The sequence below is a fragment of the Lissotriton helveticus genome, chromosome 3_2 (assembly GCF_964261635.1).
Source record: "Lissotriton helveticus chromosome 3_2, aLisHel1.1, whole genome shotgun sequence".
Taxonomy (NCBI): Eukaryota; Metazoa; Chordata; class Amphibia; order Caudata; family Salamandridae; genus Lissotriton; species Lissotriton helveticus.
Window position 1 is genome coordinate 399059960 of NC_136062.1, and position 22776 is coordinate 399082735.

Consider the following 22776-nt stretch of genomic DNA (forward strand, 5'->3'; position numbering starts at 1 on the left):
AGATCCAACTTCCCTTGTCAGGATCACTTTCTAAGGAACAAGCACACACCCTTATAGAATTCCGTAATATAATTTAGTTTCGGTCTGTGCAATGCTATTAACCACCTAAAGTATGTTTTCTAATACCCATGATAGCTAACAATGAGGCTCAATCAACTAAATACTCACCACCGACCTCTGAAGGTCACAAGTTTGAACCTAGGCCAGGTCAACTTAGCCAGCCTTCTATTCTTCAGAGGCCAGTAAACCAAGTTCCATTAAAATCGACATTAACAGTGCTTGCAACAGTTTTTTTATGGAAAGAAATCATTGTTAATATCTCATACCATGCCTGAAAATGTTTATATTTTAGACTTTAGGTAGACATTCTTTGGTGCAAACAGAACTCAACATGTCTGAAAGATCAATCAAATGGGTGTCCTCACAAGTAACTCCTCCTAACTCACAAAAGCTTTGTTGCCCACTCTTCTAAATTAGAACCCTTCCTGGTACTTTCAGAAATCCATGAGTGGCCCCTGCAAACCCAAAACTGGACAGACTTTGTTCTGACTTTCACTAAAGCTGCCAGACCAGATTTCTTTGGAATCAAATAATAGTCTTGTCAGGATTCAAGATTTGCGCCTGCATTGCTGGGCAAACCAGATTCACTCGGTCACGGAATAGAAGTGGTGTGACCGGGAAACTACAACTCCCAGAATCCCCGGCAGAGGGGAGGTGATATCTGTACTGCTGACACACATCCTGTTGCGTGTAATTCGTGTTCGTGCCTTGTTCCTTGCCGGCTAGCAGAGGAGCACCTTTCTTCTTCGTCTTCCAAGGTTTCAGAGGTTGGAGGCTCCGTGTGTGTTCGTTCCTGTTCCGAGGTAGGAGCGGAGATCGAGACTGGGATAGGGTTGCTCGGAGCGCGAGGTATTCTTTCCGCGTTACCAATGTGGAGCTTATCCTGTCCTTGTTGTTTCATTACTTAAGCGGAGCGCGGTAGTTTCCTGCTACGCGTTACCGTTTTCCTTGATTTCATTTCTCTGAAGAGAACGTATTTTCTGGAAACATTAGTATTATTTAAGGATTGCACTGGCGGAGCGCAGTAGTGGTCTCAACTACGCGCTGCCGTGTGGTGGGTTATTGATTCTATAAACTTGGCATCAATCGAGGAGAGTGTTGTAACTTCGGGAGTTCCAAGGGATCTTGGGTTCTCTCGGTGTGACAATTGCATGTTCTCAAGGTTTTCATCAAATGACAGAGCGGAGTGTTGTGGTACTTGCTCCCTACACACCACCGTATCTGGAAGACTTTGGGCAGTACTTTCTTTTACGTTTCATTATATTTTGACTATACCAAAGGGAAATTACCGGAGTGTTTCATTTATATTCTTTCCCTCTTCAGACTCCATAATTGCAAGGCATCCTCACACTATAGGCATGGTAGGCAGAAATAAGGGGGATGTGCTATTCAGGTTAAGAACCTATGTTTATGTTGTGTGATTATAGTGTGTGGTTTACATTACATTTAGACGCTGTGAAGTCAAGGCTGATGGTGAATGAGGCGGATCTTTTCTGGAGTTGTTTCCTTTATTTTGCAGGTACTAGTGATTCTTTAGTGAGACTTTTTGAGAGTAGCCAATGTATATGAACCTGTTCTAAGTGCATGTACTTTGTCGTTACAGGTCACTCCCTTTCCCTGCTGTCCCTTCCCTTTCCCTCCCTTGTTCTTTTTTCCCTCGCCTAATGGCTCAAATACTCTGTGTAATACAAGTAGAGTGTTTGTGACGTTCGGAGGTGGACCATTATATACTACGACCGGATCCTGCGGAGCTGATTCTGACAAGTCTGACATCTCAGTTGCAGATGGACACAAACGTGAGCTGAATACTGAAGCGTGTTAATCCGGATTAGCCACTTGCTTTCTATGAGACAATGATTTTAAGGTCATCACGTAAGAAGATTATAGAAATATAGAAAGAAAATACAGCTTGGACCAAGCCGGTGAGAGCTATGAAGCCCATGGGGTTTGTACCTTCTTTTCACACACATGCCCATCGTTCCTCTGAATAGAAGCTTGGCAACTCAGCCATAATGTAGCCAAGCATCTTAAATCCTCAACAAAATAAACTGCGCTAAATAAACTGCTCATGTCATTCAAACAAATGCTCTCTGAAAACAGTTTAATGCAGGACAATAACGTGGGACAAAGGCAGTCCACACCATCTAGGCAAAGCTTCACCAAGATGTTGCTAAACTCCAACTGCAAGCTGATTTGTAAAGCAGATTGGGATTAAAAATAAGCCAGGGCACCTATAAAAAGTGACCCACATTTGCAGATTAAGACTTTCTGATAAACACTACTTGTAAGAAGGCACCAATGTTGGGAGAAGTTTGTGCTATATTAAGCGTTTCAAACCTTGTAATGTAAGTAACATTGGTCAAGACTAAAATTGTCATTATTGCATTGCAGCTCAGCCACAGGTCTCCTGATGCTTAACTTCAGGCTTGAAATCTCAAACTCACCCTCAAGTCACTAAATTTGCCACGAAATCCAAGTAGATCACACGGATCCTCAGTACTTGAGAATTTCGCTCAGCCTAAGGAACCCATGAGGCTCGTCTATTTAATAACAAGAGTGCCATGCGCATCATGAACTAGTCCTCAAACTACCCACTCACCCTCAGGGCATTTCCACGCTCATGTCCCCCGAGGCCCTTCTCACATTCGAATGATACTGGTATCATTCTCAGTCTGAGGATCCCAAGGCCTCGTAGCTCTTGCTCCCTTAACTGGAAGTTCCGGGGCACCCGCAGGTCTCCAAGGATCATGTGACACCAGGAAAGTTCTGTTAATCCTCAGCTCCACTCGTGCCCTTTTACTATAAGACCATATGAGTCATGCGCAAGCCCAGAACTCCAAGTCTTCTACTCACCTTCCCCACTTCACCCCTACCCCAATGTTCCAATAAGTATCTGCTCTGTTTAAGTTCCTGAGGCTTTTCATGATCTTGAGGCGACTCCTAGCCCTACGTCAGCCTCAGGTGCCTAGATGCTCCTACCCATACAAGGGCAGTCAGGTGTGCACAAAGCACCACAAGTCAAGAGTGAAGTACACTGGGAGTGTTTTGTTTGCGCTCCCTATGTGCAGGTGAGGATTGAGATGCATTGGCAGAGCTTTATGTGCACGGATTATGGGGTGGTTGGGATGAGGTGCTCTGGTAGAGCGAGATGTATACGTGTAGCTTTCTGCAGGTTGAGATTGCGTGCCTTGACTGCACTATTATTACATCTGGTATGCAGGGGTTAGGAACGAGGTACGCTAACAGAAGTGGGCACAGATCAGAGTAGAGGTGCACTAGTAGAGCGGTGTCTGCACATCGTACATGTGTATCAAGCTTGAGGTGAACAGCACAGCAGTGAGTATGTAGGGAATGCACAAGCCATCTGTTACAGCTGTGTGTACAAATGACAGGTGAAGGCCAGGTCTGATGTACTCCAATGGAACTGTGTGTGAACAGGATACATGCATGTCAGCATGGAAGTATGCAGGCAGAACTGCGAGTGTACCGCATCTGTGCAGGTTATACCTGAAATACATAGCCAGAACTGCTTGTGCATGGTTTAATCTTAAACTGCAAGCATTTGGCTGCTAACTTTAGGTGGCAACATTTGTTTTTTCAATTTTTGATGCGTGTGTGCAATAAAAAATAATAACAATGACGCTATCTTACCAATGCCAGATGTATTGGCTTTGCCAGTGCCTGTTCTATGATTATATTTTTTTCTTAGAACCTTGTGGTTAGTTTATGGTACTTGTATACTTAAGTATAATCTGCAATGAGACAGAGTGAGGAAACATCTGCAGATGTACAGTATAGTAACCCATAAAAATGGATTGCAGAGCTTACTTATCTTAATGTTATGACCTCACTCTTGCTATTATCAGGTAGTTTGGTTTTCTACATTCTCCTGTTTCTCCGAGACTAAGCATAAGTGACGAACTGCGACTTTCAAGAACCTTGTCTGGTCTTTCAAGTAACTGGATTTGGTATGGTCATTCGTCTATTCAAGTTCTTAAACTTAGTCCTATCACAGCTGTGTGATCTTGGGGAAAAAGATCTCACTGCACTCTGTGCAAAGGTATTCACAGATAATCTGAAGAAAAAACAATTTTCTACGGAGTCACTGCTTGGACGTGGGCATCCCCTTCGTTCAGAGTTTTCTCCATTTCATGAAACAGGGGTGCTAGCCTACCTTTGGTACCCTGGTCAAATGTCAAAATGATTGCAGACACTGAATTCCTAGCTACGCAGACACCTAACACAGTCCACAACAACTTCATTTCAGGGTGTTGGGGAGTCTAAAACAACATGCAACTCTTGAGTTTAATAGACACTAAACAGCATTTTCACCATCTTCCTATCAAAATTAGCTGAATCCTCTTATTATTTTTGTAAAACAAATTTAAGAATCCTTGCTTTGGAAGCATTTGGATAGCGTTTCCCTGGAAATGCCGTTCTGAAAAAAATATTGATTGTTAATAAAGATTATTGAAGGACTGAACACATAGCAAGGCTGATAAAAAAAATATAAAAACGTCAGAACACTCAATTGTGCATCTTTAAACTATAGTGCCAGAAGGTAGTGATTCCTGAAAGGGTTCAGCCTGTAATCTTGAAGAGGTTCTAAAATGTATAACACCCTTGGAAGGGCATCCTCGCGGGGGTTTCCGGACTAAGAGTCAACTGGGAAAAATCCACAGTATACCCCCTGCACCCGCGCCTCCCCCCCAAGATATCAGGTTAGGCGGTCACACCATCACCTGGAGTGCAGAGGCCCCCGATACCTGGGAGTTCGTCTCTATCACTCCCCGACCGATCTCTATGAAGGCAACCACCGTAAGGCCCTAGCCGGCATCAGATCCTCGGTGGGATTCTGGGGCAACCTTCCGTTAGCCCCAATAGGCCGCGTGGCTATCGCCAAAATGACAATAGTTCCAAGATTGCTATACTACTTCACAAATCTACCCGTAATCCTGCCTAGGGCCTTCTTCCAAGAGCTGGACACACTTCTGGGCTCATTGATCTGGAGGAAGGGCAAGCACAGAATAGCATTAGCAAAGTTACAATTACCTACCATGCAGGGAGGACTTGCCGCCCCTTCTTTTGAATCATATCTTTTAGCTGCCCAATTACAGTGGCTATCCTACTGGGCAGCAGACAGACACACAGGGAAGACACACACTCCGAATGGTCCGATGCCCATCCCGGAAATCCGTCGACTACTATTACCAGGCACCAAACCCAGACGCACACATCCCCTACATGTAACAGTCGCTCGCAAATGCATGCAAAGAGTACACCGCATGTCGCTAGGACGGCTCCCATACTCTCCCCTCCTCCTTTTAGCCGGGTGGCCCTTACAGGAAGGCTACTTCACAGCTAACATGGTGAGTGCATGGACAGACTGTGGCATCACTGAGGCGGAGTTGCTGCTGAAGACGGCCAGCTCAGACCCTTTCTGCGCCTGGTGGAAGAGCATGATCTCCCTACGGGTCAATTCCTGCTTCATCGCCAGCTCCTCTCGAACTATCGTCCACATCACAACCTTTCCACAGGGGAGCCTCCTACACACCCGGTTATACATACCATCTTACATATGGGGGTGGGTCGACACCTCATCACATGGCTCTATAAAGCCATTAGGGAACTCAAAACTGCTCCGCTGTCAACCCTTAGGGCTACATGGGAAGAAGAACTCGGTGGTTGAGGATGCAAGGTGCATCTTGGATTCAGGAGGATCAGCGGTGGTGATCCTCCTGGATCTAAGTGCGGCCTTTGACACGGTGGACCATAAGATTTTAATTCAGCGATTTTCTAATCTTGGAGTAGCGGGTACAGCGCTGTTGTGGTTCACGTCCTTCCTGTTCCAAATTAACCTCCCTCCAGTGTGGGGTCCCACAGGGCTCATCGTTGAGCCCTACCTTGTTCAATGTGTATATGGCCCCACTGGAGGAAGTGGTCACCGAACTTGTCGTCTCGCTCTCCCAAGAGAAGGACTGCACAGAAAAGCTCTACGGCTGCCTGTCGGAAATTTACTCTTGGATGAGCAGTTCGCGTCTCAAATTGAACAGTGCAAAAACGGAGCTTATGTTCTTAGGCCAGCAGACAACATCTCTCCCTAAATCCATCTGGCCTCCGTGCCTGGGGGTGGCCTCCGTGCCTGGGGGTACCCCTCACCCCTAAGTGCAAATTAAAAAGTCTTGGGGTATGGCTTGAGCAGGACCTCTCCTTTAGGACACAAGCAAAAAAGACTGCAGGCACCTGCGTGGGCTTACTGCGGTCAGCCCGTAAGATCCTTCCCTTACTACCGCCCCAATAAAGGAAGCTACTTGTTCAAGGGTTAATTTTGTCTAGACTAGATTATAACAACGCCCTTTTTTTAGCTGCCCCAGAATCGACTATTAACACTCTTCAACGTGTTCAGAATTCGGCGGCCAGGCTGCTCACTGGTACATCCCTTAGAGTGTCGGCTAAACCGGCCCTTAAAGCTCTCCACTGGCTGCCAATACGGGACAGGATCAAATTCAAGTCCCTGTGCATTGCTCACAGATCCTTACAGGATAAGGGACCTCCTATCCTAGGGAACCTGATCCGCCCCTATAGGGCTGCCAGGTCCCTGCGCTCTGACCTCGGAAACTTGGCTATAGTCCAAAGAGTCAAGAAGGCTCGGACGGGGGGACGTCGATTTTCGGTTAACACGGCGACCCTGTGGACTGCCCTTCCTGTTAGGCTTCGCACTGAACCAAGTTATTTAAGATTCCGAAAACTCCTTAAAACGTTTCTGTTTCCCCAGGATGCGTAAAGGCTAGGGCCCGCCTCAGCTGTCCTTGTTCTTTAGCGCTGGGACGCTCCTCATATTTCATTTCATTTCATTTCTTATGTATTCCCGTGGAGAGTGGGCCAATTGTCGCTTCTCCACATTTACGGATGATATATGATCATTAGACCTAGTAATCAAATCATTCCGACCACTGGAAAGGGGCTGCACCCTGTAAGTTTTGGATATCAGTGGCTTGAACTGATTTAAGTGTGGGTATTTTTTTTGTTTATAGGAAATCTGCAAACCTCTTCAAATTGATCTCTTAATTCTACTATCCCTTGATCTTGCCTGGGTCCGTCTGGGATAGGAGTACGTCGTCTGCAAAGACACAGGCTTTGAGTACCTCCTACTTCACTCCCCTGCTGAAAGAAATGCCTGTTATTGCATTGGCAGCTTTAATCTTAAAAACAAGTGGCTATTTCTATGTGTTTCAGAGACCCTGGGTGCGGCTGCTTGGCACCGGTAGCAGTGTCCCTTTATTTCACAGATGGCCTCAACAACTAAAGATAGAACATATATGATTTGATTTAAAGGTATCAGGCAGTTAATTTATCTAAAGGCACTGCAAATAGCTCTTTATTCTAGAAGGCACCAAAGGAGATGCCTCTATATGATGGCATATGAATGTACCACAATGGGTTATTTGATACAATGGTACCAAAGATGATCCTTTGATGAAAATGTTGCTTGCCTGCAACTATAGTTCGTCAGTGTTGGCATCTTTCAAAGATTGGTGTGCTTTGAACTATTTACCACCACCAAGAGGTAATTTGGGGGCCGGTGAGTGAGTTATCCCCCACACCCACCACTGTGGAAGACTACTTGAGTAGCTGAGGCATCTGAGCTATATTAAAGTACTCCCATCATGGAAAGAGAGAGTGAGCTGTTCAGAATCTTCTCCTTTTGTCCCGCTCGGAATCGTCCTTGGTGCAGAGGATCATGGCTGGATACGCAGGCTCAACACACTTCTTACACCGGAGTCACATTGGTCCCAATATCCATACACATTAGTGACATAAAAGCATAAAAAAGAGACTATAGGAATTTATAGTGGGGGGATAGGATTGGGGAAAACTCCAATCTCAGCAAAGCACTTGATGGCACCCAAGGAGGAGGGAGGCTTAGCCTGTTCAGACACTGGCAGCTATTACAGTGATAGGCCACCTGTTCTGGGGTTTACTTTAGCAATCTCCTAAACCTACTTATCCACTCCAAGAAAAACAGTACTAGAAATCTGGAACCATGTAGCAACTTGAGAAGGACGGAGGACGCGAGCGCTGTACTTTCAGAAACGAGGTTTGCCGGATATAGGAACCGATTATTGCCTTTGATAGAACATTGCTACGAATTAGGTCACGTTTTTATAACATTTACGCAACGGACCTTTGTGAGCTGGCAGTTCCTAACAATCACCGAGATTTGAGTGATTTTGGATTTTGATATACACAGGTAACCTAGTTTCTCTTATGATACCGTGGCATCTGTACGATATATTAGTTGGAATCCATGAGATGTTCCTAATCTCTGAAATTTCATGAGATGGACGGTTTTTACATTTTCCCATCCACTACATACAAACAAGGTGCTGGTTTTGTGACGAGTATAACTCCCACAAGATTTATATGAAAATACTTTTTATGAAAGAGACAAGCATCCAGATTAGTCTTGATAAAGGTGGGCATATCTGGCAACACACCGAAACGCGTACTGTTTTTTTAAATACGAGGAACTATCTAGTCAGGATTGACCTATGGGACTCTGACTATAATGAGATAAATTCTAACGAATTAATGTTTGCTTGATGAGTTTGCATAAAAATCACGTGCTATTGTCTCTTCCTTTGTTTAATTGTTTTATTATATGTATATGAATTGAAAAAATATTTATTATAGTGCTAATTTTTGTTAAATATGGTGTTTTTTAATTGTGTACATTGATTAATAAATGTATATGGTTACAGAAGTTTTTTTGTGGAATGATAATTATGTGCTTGGATTTATAATTTTATTGGGTTCACCTTTTTGTGTTCTAAATGTGGCAAGAGTATATTTGTGTGAGATTTGAGTGTAATCTGATGTGAACTTACTCCAAGGGAATTTCTATTTAACTGTTTTGGTAACCTGTCCCTTGGATAGCTGGGCCACTCCCTGTATGTGTTCTGGCAACTCAGGGGGAGCATGGCGTGGAGGGGCTCTCCTCCTTCCCCTCTCCAAATACTCCACTCATGTGCAATGCAGACATCACTTCTGCTATTGAAGGAGAAACATTCTCTAGCTGGTTAGACTGAAATTCAAGAACACTAAGAAACTTGTTCCTTCAAGCAAATATGAAATTATTTGAAGGGTGGAGCATATTGCCAACTATGGCACAGGGCCCTTCACCCACCCTAATGCAGCAGCTGCCACTCCTACCCTCACTCACTTTGAAATGCTTATACATAACTACTCTAGATGAGATGACATATCACGACTGGGCTATAGTGATGCAAATGACAGGAAGGGGGAAACAACTCATTGCTTTCTATTGGTAAAAGAGGAACCCACCTACTATTTCTCTATGGGTTAGTAGTACAATGTAGCCAAAGGACAAGTCCCATACAACCTGTTATAATCCCAAATGAGGTTTAGAGCAAGAAGGTAACCACTAACAGACTACTTTTCAAAACTGGTGTAGAGAAGTTTGTATCCCCCTTCACCCCTCAAGAGCATCCAGTGGATTCCTTCTAGTACACAATCTCGTGTGTCTATGCGCAGTACAGGAACGTTCCCTCGTGGAGGTAGGGCAGTATGTCAATAAAATGAGAGGGTGAACAGGTCTAAGTCCAAGAGGGTACCCTGATTCAACACTTCAACTTACTATCTGTTCAATGGCTCAGAGGGCAGAGGAGTAAAAATGCAGGTTACTTGTCAAATACATATGGTTATGCAATGTAGCATAGATATGAATACATTGGATAATCAAAAGGTTGATAGACCTTATTTACTGAGAATGTATATATTACTAACTGGTATTTTTTTAAGCTGTAAAAACAGTGAAACAAAGTATCTCGGGACAGGGGTATTTGCATGGACCAAAAACGCTGTCAACAATTCTGGATTAGAGGTAAACCCCAGTTCTTGTGGTATTATTCTGGTGAACAAAGAAGCATGAAAGTGATCAACTTTCTAAGATAAAAGCAGTAGTTATCTACGCAAGATAAATTGATTAGCGGGCCATCTCAACAGGAGTAAATACGAAACACCGGCATCAGAGATGTGTGACTACATTTCCTCCATCAGTCTCTGAGCTGAAGACAGTGTGCGCCTGGCCTCAAAGGCAAAAACTGAAACTACTCCATCTTGCTTGTTTCACGAGCATGCATTACTACAGCACTAATGTGCGCCTGAGCTGCAGAGACTAATTATTTATTTAAATAATATTTTATTGAAATAAAAACAGAGCAGAGTCAGCAGTTCAATAGCGTAATGACATATAAGGTATGATATGGTAAACAGTACAATCATAGACATCTGATATCAACTGGAGTCTTGATGTAGAGGTCTAGTTCTATCCAGAATCATGTCAGCAGTAGGAGAGCTGCAAATCTCGCCCCTATAAGCAAGCCAATGATCCCACTTTTTGTCCCATTTTTTGGGGCAGCCCCTAAGTTTATAGACGGCTTTTTTTAGCAATCATTGATCTGTCCATTTCTGCCACCGAGACTAATTATTAAGGGCATTTTGCAGAGCTCTGCTCCGGATGGCATGAGACAATTAGGAAGTGAGATATGATGTTCTTGTTCTGACATTTGCAACTATGTCTCAAAGCTGCAGCTACAGGAGAAGGCACTGTTTAACAAATGTTATTAGTGTACCAGGAAGAAGTTGTTACTTGTATAATTAATTCATATCTGTGTGTCATGACTGAGAACTGAACAGCTAAAGGAAATTTGCATTGCAGAATGAAGGTACAACTGACAGTGCTTAGTTTTTGGTCAGGCATTTGCAGGAGCTCCAAGAGCTTCCATGCAATTCAGCTGAATGAAGCTCGCTCTTGAAGAATGATCCTGCTGCGTGACACGTGACAGGAAGCGAGAGCTGTGCTGTGCAGGTGCGGTGCAGCGCGGACGAAAAACACAACGGAGCCACGGAGCCGGAGCCGTGGGGGCCGAAAAAAGTGACTTGTAATTAGGAGCCAGGCCCACGGCAGCCGCTCGGAAAAGCAGTCAGCGGTCAGCAGAGGATTCCGCAGGGCTCGGCACGGCACGGCACGGCACGGCAGGGGCAGTGCAGGAGAGCGGGAGAGCTGGGAGCTGCGGGTGTACGGGTGTACCACTGCAGGAGCACTTCCACCGCGCTCACCTTTTCTCTTGTGTATCGGGCCGGGCCGGGCTGGAGCAGAGCAGCGCTGGGAGCCGGGGGGCGTTGCTGACGGTGTGCCGCCGCCGCAGGAGTGCTTCTACCGCCCCCACCTTTTCTCTGTGTCCTGGGCCGCGGCCGGTGCTGGGTACTGCAGTGCCCCTGCGCCGTCGCGTTTGAGACAAGTCGTCAGGCTGGGCAGGGAGAGCTCTAGCGACCAGCGAGCGACGGGGGCCAGGGCCAGGACCACAACGGGGGCCCGGGCTGGGCTGGTGTCACGCTGTGCTGCCGAGCTGCCGGGCAAGGCGAGCAGCTGCCAAAGTGGGACCAGGTGCAGCAGGTGCCATAAGCTGTGTGCAGAGTGCCGGGCACCGGCAACGCAGCTGCCATAAAGGAGACGGTCACGGGGAGGCAGTTGTTAGCGGAGGTGACGCAAGCATACCATCGTCGCGCCGCACCATCCCGGGACACCCGAATGCCCGCCAGGAGCAAGGAGTCAGGAGACAGGAGACAGCGACAGTGTTAGTGAACACATTCGTTTTTCATTCACACTTGGTCTGCATTCACTTAAATTTATCAAAATTCCCGCCCCACCCTACTCCCGTCCTTGCCAAAGTTAACCTCAAATAAAGCTGGGGAACCTGAGAGCCATCTGTGGCCGGACGACGCCGAAGCCAAAGCAGAAGCCACAAGAAAAGAGGTAGCGGGGGCAGCAGAACCAGGAGAGGAGGCAGGGGCAGGGGGGACAGAGGGAACGGTGGCAGCAGCAGCAGTAGTGCCGCAGTACGCACCGCAGACATCCTTCGGCCACTGCCCCTGTTACAAATTTGACCCATCGAAAAGGATAACATAAGCGCGAGAGAGCGGAAAGGCTCATAAATGACTGTCAGCAAGCGGCGGGTCTTACATTCACCAACTATCGAGACAAGAGTAAACAAATAAACAAAACACAAAAAAAGCCTTTTCAAACGATCAGATTCCGACGTAGGGTAAAGAGGAGCGCAAGGCCCCGTCTGGGGAAATGAGATCGGGGAAGATGCGCCAACCCACGGAAAGTAAAAAAAAAAAAAAAAAAAATCAAGGAAGCTTATTACGGAAGTCAAATCATCAACAGAAACAGGGACCGAATCAAACCCCAGGGAGAGGCTGGTATCAGCACCAACCCCCGATCTAACATCAGACTCCAGACGGAAAACCGGTCTCTTAAAATTCTTCTATTTAAAGGACCCAATGGCAGCAATCTACGCACCAACAGCTGAGGCTGGCAAGCTGCCAAGCCCAATTGCGCCATTGACAAACGGCTTGCAGAACACAACGAGCATCGAACCAGAGTGTCTACCCTTTCCATATCGTTCAGGTTCCCCTCTCCAAGGCAAACTGGAGTTAGTAACCGCCCAGGTGCACAGTTCCAACACTCCCGTAGCCACAAACGAAACCAAGGGAGGTAGAGCCATAAAGGACACCATAGATAATCGCCTTGTAAAGGACACCCGGCCAAGTCAGAGTACAAGTGCGACAATCATGGAGCTCGTCGAAGCCAGCGTCCACACTAAGGAACCTAAGAGCGCCAAGGAGGGTAGTTTAGGTCACAAAAACCTATCTACTTCATCTGGACAAGTAGGGGACCCATGGTTAAAGCCACTTTTCCTATCAAACGATTCTCAACTCGAGGAACTCTCTGAAAGAATCATGAAGTACATCGACTCACAAGGGAGAGGACCACGAACAGAATATGGTGTTGCTGATCAACATCTGAGTCCGGGTATGCTGGTCTCAACCCCTCGCTGCCCAGAACTAAAAAGAGACCAACAAAAAGTATCCATAAACGATAGTATCATTATGCAGATGAATCAGTCTCATTTCAACCATCCCGTACCAATTACAATTTCATCGGGGAGCACGCTGGACACAGAGCCCAAGGACCCAAGCATAATCCAAAAAGTTGAACCCTCCACGTCATGGACTCAATCCCTGTTAAGCACTTTAGAGCAAGCAATAAGGGTATTGAACTACCAATCCAACAAAATGGAAGTCCAGATTGACCTCATCACTTTAGTGGCTGGGCACATCTCGGGCATAAATGCTAAACTGGACTCCTTAACATCCCTATTAAGAACCCAGGGGAAACTGGAGGCCAACACCAGCTCGAGAAAACAACAGTGCAGCTGTGGATGCGGAAGCATAATCGAAAAGCTAGCAAGCCTCCCGGCCATCTTGATGGACATTTTAGGGGAGGTAAAACAATTGCGCAGTCACAGTCAGTTGATAGAAGCTAAACCAACCCCGGAGAAACCTCATGTAGTAAAGAGGAAGCATATTAATGGTCCCATAAGATGTAAACGAACAATGGATCAAGACCAAACATCAAATGAAACTGGTCAAGGAAAATTAGTCACGGAAACTGACGAAACACAATTTATCCAACAATCCTTTACTGAAGATAAACCAACAAAGAGGCAAAAGAAAAGGGCAAGGAAGGCTAGGCTCAAGTATAAAAAACAACTAAGCGCAGATCCGGATAAAATTTTTCCAATTTTCAAAACCAGCATCCCTCAGGAAAACAAACCTAAATTATTGAACGAGGCACCAGCGGGTGAGGAGTTTCTTGCAGAGCCATCTGAGAAGGCAAACTCATCGAGTACTTCAAGGGTCGAAGGCCCTAGAACAGGAGCCAACTCATGTCCATCCACATTGATAGGTGCAAACAGTCAAATGGATATAAGATCGGTCCAGCGACTAAAAGCGCAAGAGCCTGGACGAGAAAAAATGAGGTTCACGCAAGCGGTTGAAAATGGAGGATGTGAGTGAAACGAATTGAAATCAGCCCTGGAAAAAAACAAAAGGTATTTTCAGCGAGGGTTCAAACCACGGTACAAAAATTATTACTGAGGAACAATTACCCTCAACGTTTGAAAAAAGCGTAAATGAAATTCATGGTCAAGCAGTAGCACCAAAAACAAAACCTGTGCTAACCCCCGTGCGAATCAAAGTTTTTGAAAAGGATCGTAAGTGTTCGCTAATGCCAGAGGTTTCAAGTACGGCACTAACTAATGTTAACCAATACAGCTTCATTACAGAAAAAAACATATACAATTGAGGGAGTACAGAAAGATGAAGCACTACAAGAGATACACCCCCCTTGCGGAAGTATTCAACTCCACAACTCGTCACCACGCAAAGCAGGCTCAATACACAAGGTGCTAAGTCAACATCCGGAGACATTTGACTTAAAATTAACTTTTATTCCCGAATACTCAACCAGGGGGACACAAGACATTTTAAACCGAGGTAATCTGTTAAGATTATTTAAGGAAATACCAGCTTTACAAGAAATTACTTCTCATGATCTTTACTCCATTGAATTTCAACAAAACTTAAACAACGCGGCCATTGAGGAAACAGTTACAAATTGGACCTCAAAGGACCTCGTAGAAAAGATATACTCTGCAAGACCTCAGTTTGAATCATGGGGTATCTCCATTATGCGACACAAGTGCCCAAGATATCCCTATCCTTTACAAATTAAGACAGGTGACCTGAACAAGGGTCAAGAGATAAGAGGTCAACATATCACCTGTCTACGTGGCGCCCGATCCGCCTCGCCAGTGTCATCAAGTGCAAGTCTCAAACCACAAACAACCGGTCTCCACCACGCAGATAGAATGGATTGGTCCTGGATACCCAATGTCTTGAGTAATAAAGCTACCTAACCCAGACCCAAACCTCTCTGGGAACACGAGGAACAAGAAGCTCTCCGAGAGTACAACAAAGAAATCAAATGTTTCACTTTGCTCGTGGAACGTGCATGGCTTTCGAGAAATGGCTCACGATCACGAAACGCTATCCTTTTTCTTACGACAAGATATAATCTTGATCCAGGAGTCATGGAAATTACAACCGACTTCAATCCCAGGTTTTACAGAATACCATATATCTGCAGAACGCAATTCAACGCATGGGCACCCCTGCGGTGGATTATCAATATATGTAACCCATAAATATAATTGGGCATCAGAAGAGTTGGACGTGGGTCTGAACTGGGCCCAAGTGATTAGAATTACTGAAGCCCCGCCATCGGGGTTCGATCCATGGAAAATTTTAATATTTAATGTCTATATCCATCCCGACAGAAAGACACAAAAAGAAAAACACGCGACCTTGCTGTCACTGATCAAGGCAATGCAAAGAACTCACTCGCAATGCCCACTGGTTATTTCCGGGGACTTCAATAACGCCCTCATTGTCCAAAACAAAATGAAGGCGAAGTCGACCGCAAACATTGGCGGAAAAAAGCTAGTATCAAGCCTAAAAGAATACGGACTGTCAATCCTGAACGGCAACACAAAGGGGGATAGGCCGGCATCCGAAACCTACCTGAGTGGTAAGGTCCATTCAACAATTGACTATTCCATAGTAAGTGACGAGTTAATTCCCAGCGTCGAATCATTTAGCATTGAACACCGAGTAGAAAGTGATCATTTCCCCCAAATAATAAGACTGAATATCGCACTAAGTAAGGCTCCAACCATGACCTCCCTTCTCCACCATGCATCAAAGTTCAACTTAAGAAAACTGAAATGGCGTGGTGACGGGTTGGGCAAAATCACCAACACAGCTAAAGATCAAATGGCCAACCTTGGGACCCAAAAAGAGGAGGAGCTAGTCTCTAACTGGGAGCATACGATTCAGGTCCTCCAGCAAAAGTTCCCAGCAAGGTCAGGGAACCAGGGTTTTCACAAAATCAAGAAGGAGCCTTGGTTCAACATGGACCTAAGAACAAAAAAAAGAAAAGTCGCCAGGGAAGTCCGAGCACTCGCAAGGCAAAAAGTGTTGGGGGCCGTGACAAACAAATTTCATTTGAATGGAGCCAGGAGCACCTACAGGAAGGAACTGAGGGCCGCAAAGTACTCGCATAAAGAAACCATCTGGAACAAACTGCTAACTGCGGGCAAACAATCAAATAGCCGGGACTTCTGGGGTATCATAAACGATTTAAATCAAGGGTCAAAACTCCAACAGGAAGTAGGGGTTGGAGCAGAAACTTGGACCAGACACGTGCAAATTCTATACTGTAACACAGATTCTTGCCCCGTTAATGGTTCCGGGGCATCACAGGAAAATGCGGAGGAATCAAAAGGAGCCGAGTACATAGAAAAAAGAGCTTTCGAGCTGGAAAAAGTTCAGAAGGGGCCAACAGAGCTTGACGACTTAACCACCAAAGATGAACTAAGGATGATAATATCAAGATTAAAGTCAGAAGGAGCCGCAGGGCCAAATGGGCTGCCAAATGCGATCTTTAAGCATGACTCGGACCTGTAGTCTGAGATTCTAACTCCTCTGTTCAACCAAATATATAAACAAGCAGAGTTACCCGCATCCTGGAAAGGCAGTAGCATCCATCCCATATTTAAGCATGGCGACCATGGTAACCCCAGAAATTTCAGACTGATATCGTTAATAGATGTAGAGGCTAAGCTCTATGCTTCCTGCATTCTACGAGAACTACAAGCTTGGATAGCAGAAACAAAGATAATGCCCAAATTTCAAACAGGTTTCAGGCAAGGAATGGGAACAATAACAAATTTAACTTGCCTGTCCATCCTAATGGACCAAGCGGTTGCAAAGGGATGCCGCTTGTACGCCTGTTTTATAGACATCAAGTCGGCTTTTGATCGGGTAAATAGAGAGCGCTTGTGGATGAAATTAAAAAGCTGGGGGTTGCCACATCAGCTCTTAATAGCCATCAAAGCCCTACATCACCATACTTGGGCAATTGTGAAACTGGGAAACGGGGGTAATACAACCAGGAGCATCCCGACACATCAAGGCCTAAAACAGGGCTGTGTACTAGCCCCCACCCTCTTTAACCTTCTTCTCTCCGACCTCTCAAGCGCACTGGAATCGGCAGATAGCCATCCACCATCTCTAGCTAACAACCCAATATACTACCTACAATATGCTGATGATATTGTATTACTGAGCAAAACACCAATCGGCTTACAAAGAGCTATAAATAAATTAACATCGTACTTAGAACGGGAAAGCCTAGAATTAAATAAAGAAAAAACTAAAGTGGTCCGTCTAGTAGACGCGCACAACCTACGGTACAAATGGATGACTCAAGGGGCAACGGTGAAAGAAGAAAGGATTTACAAGTATCTGGGAATAATAATATCAAAAGGTGTTAACCACAAGGACCATAAAACAGCCCTACAAGCAAAAGCACAATCTTTAATCTTTGCGTATCGTTATTTAAAAGTAAAAATGGATTGCCCTAACTATAACCATCTACTAAAAGTAATGGCTGCGCAGATCATGCCCACCCTATCTTATGGCCTAGCGACGTGGTGTGGCAAGGAGGCCGATCTTTTAAATGAATTACAGATGAAAATTTATAAAATGGTCTTCAATCTGCCAAAATCCACCTCAGCTTCACAAGTCAGGCTTGTATTTGGACTGCAAAACCAGAAGTTCCGGAGCATGAGCGGCTTCGTGAAACTCTGTTATAAACTTCGATCTGCAGACCCAGACAGATTGGACTGGCTGAGCTGGGAGGAAATAAAAAAATGGGCGAATACCGCACACCCGAACCCTTGGGGAAAGTACCTGAAACTATGTGTGGAAAAGCTGGAGTTGGAATCAGTCTGGAAATTAGGGACAGATAAAGCAAGCCTAAGCAAATTAGCCAATGCGGCAGTAAAAAGGAAATCCTTTTTGGAGGATAAAGAGACATTGGCAAAACGTCGGCCTGGCTGGACTATTATGAACTCTTATGCAAACCCAAAACCACTGGCTTACCTATTATCTCACTTTAGTGGCTATTTAAAAAAGGCTTTCATCGATTATCGGATGGGGATGCACGTTTCAAAAGACTTATTGCCGTCCTGGAAACCCTCCGACCAGAAGGAGCAATGTCGCCTCTGTGGGTATAAAACTGAAACCCTTGCCCACTTTCTTTGTGTTTGTCCTGCGCTGATAGGACAGAGACGACTGTTATTGAAACCAATTTTTAACGCGCTAAACATACGCTCTTGTAGACATGCCGTTACAAGCTGGCTTGGAGGTTCCTCCATAATCCTGGCATGCCGCGGAGTTACATTTCTGGCAGAAGTAAGAAATCGCCTTGGACATATTGAAAGGGGGGATCACCAGGTTGGTGGGCTATCAGGAACTTTTTAACACGATGATCTTTCACGTTTTGACCCTAATTTTAACAGACGCAGAGAGTTTATAACTAGTATTTTTAATCAATTTTGTATTGCTATTTTATTATGCGAATTTTGTAATAATTTTAACCAATTATTCAAATAAATTTTGACTTGACTTGACTTGATCCTGCTGGTGAACTTTATTTAAGGCTAACGGTTGACAAGACCACATGGGAAGATGCTGAAATGATTGCGTAATTGCCACCATCATGCAGTATTTTTAATTCAACAATTACTCTAAAGCTGAAGTGAAGACCACAGATTTTGACAGCACTACTGTTTTATCATTTCTGGTTTACAAGTGGTTTATATTTAAAGAACAGAACATCAAAAGCCTCTCCAACCTCTCAGGAGAGGAAACACAGGTACCATGTGAAGTTCTGTGTGGTTGGTGGAAGCACCAGCCTGATGTAACTTCCGTTAGGAAATAAATGGTAGACACTTAAGCAGACTAGACTTGGCAACTGAGTCTGTACAAAACATGCAAAGCTCACCTCTAGTCTTCAAAGAACACATTGACAATTGAGGCAGCAGTAGACAGCACTCACATTCTCCCTTGGTAAAATATCCTTTTTATTTTCAATACACTCTAGTTAGCGGCTTCTGGCTGCATCACACTAACCAGTAAATTATATAAACTGGGGAAAGCGACGCTCATTTGGTTACATACCCAAGTTTGATGCTGATTCCGCCTCCAGTCCCGGTTACCCAGCCCAGGTGGTAGAACTGCCTACAGAGCTCTGGAATTAGGTTTCTTGGGTGCGTCTTGTCCTTTAAAAGAAAAGTAAAAATTATGCACTCAAGTAGCAAGAGCACTCAAAATGTTGTTGCTTGGATTGTGGAATCATTCCACACTCTTCCACTTAGATTTTGTGCCCATTCCACATCTTTGTCCCTAAAGTTGAAAATCATCCCACACTTGCATGTCTTGCTTTGAGAGCGTTTAACTCGTGTTTGACTGCACTTGGTGATCACTCGACACTTATAATGATTCCACGTTCACTCAAACTGGCATGTCCTCGTACCAGCTCCCCTGCGACAGCTCTCATTTCCAGCTAGTGCGCAGTCCGCTGTCCTCTGCTGCCTGTCTACCTGGTGCCCTGCATTTGTGCCTCCTCTGCTCGTTTCTTGCTCTGTTTTGCCTTTTCTGCTCGTTTTTCTGACCCAGTTTTGCCCTTCCTGCTCGTTTTTCAGTCCTCTGTTCTGACCTCTTCTGCTCTGTTTTCCCTTTCTGCTAGTTTTTCTGTCCTATGTTTTGCCTTCTCTGCTTATTTTGCTGCCCTCATGCTGTTTGCCCTCATCTGCTAGTTTTTCTGCCGTTTGACTTTGCTGCTCGTTTTTATGCCCAGTTTTGTCCTCTTCTGCTCGGTTGCCTTTTCTGCTCGATTTTCAGCCGTTTTATCTTTTCTACTTGTTTTTCTGCCCTGTTTTGCCTTTTCTGCTTGCTCATTTTTCTAGCCTCTGTTTTTGTCTTTTCTGCTCGTTTCTTCCCTCTTCCTACCGTTTCCCCAAGACCTGCCTTTTTGGAGACCTCGTACTACAGCTCCCAGATACCCCCAGGGGTGACAGTGCTATTCTCTACAAAAGCTGATCGATTGATTGGTATATGGAAAGCTCAGTTCTAATTAGCAGTAGCATATATTGTAGCAGGAGTAATTACAATGTGGTGTACAAATTGGAGGATGTGCTTTGCCTGATTGAGGCGAGATAACAGAACTCATCGTACCTTCTGTGACCTTGAGCTATATAAATCTGAAAATAAGCTTTGTTGACAAATTTTGTTTCAGGAATATTTTATACAGATTTGTTGCACATTCAGCATCAGTAAGCACAAGAACAGTCTGATCACATACATACTGGAACTCAGGAGAAATTATGATTAGAACAAAGGTTAATGCCATTCTAGAGTATGTGGAAAGAAATCAAAACATTAATTTAACAGTGTTGCAAATGAAGATATTCTCTTGATAGACAGGAGTTGAGTAGCCAACTCAGATATATGAACAAGTTGTAAGTTTATTATAGAATAAATCGCCCTCCAGTGGTTCCGGTCTTTTTTAGCCAATCGGGCCTTTAGCGTGACCGTCCCGCCGTACCAGTCCAAATACCATCCTTTGGACCTGGGGGTTCCTCAAGGCTCCTCGCTGAGTCCTACGTTGTTCAATCTCTACGTAAAGCCGCTAGCTGAGGTTGTCAGGCAATGAGGTATGACAATGGTGTCATACGCCGATGACACCCAGCTGGCGGTCACGATCAGCGGGGATGCCGATGTTGATGACCCCAGATTCCAACAAGGACTGCGGGCGGTCGCTGGCTGGATGACGTCCAACTGTCTCCAGTTGAACGCTAGCAAGGTCATGGTTTTTGGCAAACAATCGGAACTCTGGGGAGAGAGATGGTGGCCAGGGGATTTGGGTCCGGTTCCCATCCCAGTTGCCGAGCTTAAAAACCTCGGGGTCTGGTTGGACCCGTCCCTTACGTTCGCTTGCCATACCAAGCGCACGGCGGCCTGCTGCTTTGGTATCCTGCGCGGGCTACGTCCAGTGCTCAAGTTCTTTGACGCCTCCACTAGGCAGCTCATGATCCAAGCTACCGTCATCTCCAGGCTGGATTATGCGAGCTCCCTGTTGGTAGGTGTGAACCAGGCTGAGATTGGACGTCTGCAACGGATCCAGAACGCCGCTGCAAGATCGGTGGTAGGATAACCTAGATCTTGTCCCACTTCCAGTACTCTGCGCTCATTGCACTGGCTCCCTGTGGCCCAGCGGATCCAGTTTAAGGTCCTTTGCGTCACATATAAGATCCTGAAGGGATCTCCAGCTGTGATTCTGCTGACACTTTTGGCCCATTACATTCCAGCCCGAGCTTTAAGATCTGCTAATCTAGAATTGGCTGTGGTCCCGCGCTTTAAGCGGAGCAGAGCTGGCGGGCGCTCCTTTAGAGTTCGGGCAGCGGTGCTCTGGAACTCCCTTCCCCCGGCGATTCGTGCCCTTGGGGATCTGCTTTCCTTTCGCCGTGCGGTGAAAACTTTTTTATTCCCTTAGTTTAATTTTGTCTGATTATTGTTTTCGTTGTGTTGTGCAGCTGCCTTGTCAGGCGCCAGGACGCTCCTTGGCTGGAGCATCTGTGCGCCTAATAAAAACGCATAACATAACATAACATAACAGAATGTAGGCTATACGTAATTTAGTGAATGCTCCACCAGGGGCAGCATCCTCTCTCCCCAGCCCATTTTGTTTTACTGCCAACCCAGCCGTCCAGTGAAGATACACAATAGGGCATGCAAACCCATCCACACAATTCTGAAAACACACTTGAGCAAAGCTACCCAGCCCCCATACAACAAAACAATAGATTCAACAAACCTCCACCACACAAAAGAGCAGAGTAACCCTCAGCATGCTGCACTCAGCCTCTACTGCAAATCCTTGCAGGACCGCTGCAATGTGCTTGCACCCGTATTTTAATAATCTTTCCCTGTCCACTGCATTCAAGCACCCGCACCCGCATTTCACCACTGTGCTCACCTCTGCTCTCACGGCAACTACGGACCGGCACTAGTGGCATATGTGGACGCTGGGAGAAACAACGCCGCCACAGTAGTTGGGTGAATCACCGCCGAAGAGCCGGAGAGCGCAGAGCGCCGCGCGGTATCAAGACCGCCTGAGAGCTGAGAGCTGCATGCGGTTGTGAGCGCAGCCAGACAGCCCATTCGCCGCCCCGCTCCCGCCACCCAGCTGACCCGCCCTCCCGGCTACCTTCTTAAGGGGACTGTGCTCTCCATGAGGGAGCGACCGCTGAGCCTGCTCCAGGCGAGGTCGCCCCCCACGCTTGACCGCTGTTTGCCGCCGCCTGCCTCCTGTTTTCCTGCCTGTCTCGAGCGACCCAGCCGCCGCTGAGCAGCACGTTTGCCACAGACTTTTTCCGCCGCTGCCTCCCTGCGGCCCCGCCCCCCGCCAGCCCATTCGCCGCCCGCTCCCGCCACCCAGCAGACCCGCCCTCCCGGCTACCTTCTTATGACGCCCACGCGAACGCGCAGCGGTCACGCGCAGCGTGCGTGCCGATTGTGCGCCGAAGGCACGCCAAAGGCAAGCCAGTCTGCCCCCGTACGCGCCTGGCCCGTGCCCAGCGCCAGGACCCCTGGCCCCCGCCGATGCAAGACAGACCTACAACGCCGCCGCCCTCAACGCACTCAATGCCGGCCGGAACCCCGCCTGCTGCCGGGCCACCCCGAAACGCATCCACGGACCCTTCACCTGCAAAACCTGCAAGTTCACCTGCCTCCGAACCTGCACCGCACCCGCCAAGCCAAACACCCGCAGCAACCACCTCAAGTGCATCCTGCTCAACACCCGCTCCATCCACAGAC

At 46.2% G+C, this 22776-nt stretch overlaps 1 long non-coding RNA gene across 3 annotated transcripts in view; it reads right to left on the reverse strand.

Annotated features, from left to right (window-relative positions):
• Nucleotides 1–22776, reverse strand: part of LOC144826029 (uncharacterized) — a 335744-nt gene that overhangs the window by 285006 nt on the left and 27962 nt on the right. For 2 of the 3 annotated variants that reach the window (XR_013609674.1, XR_013609675.1), the window contains exon 2: nt 19078–19178. This is a non-coding gene — a long non-coding RNA (uncharacterized LOC144826029). Of the gene's footprint in view, nt 1–19077; nt 22320–22776 lie in introns of those variants that run through there. The other variant, XR_013609673.1, reaches the window with a different exon arrangement.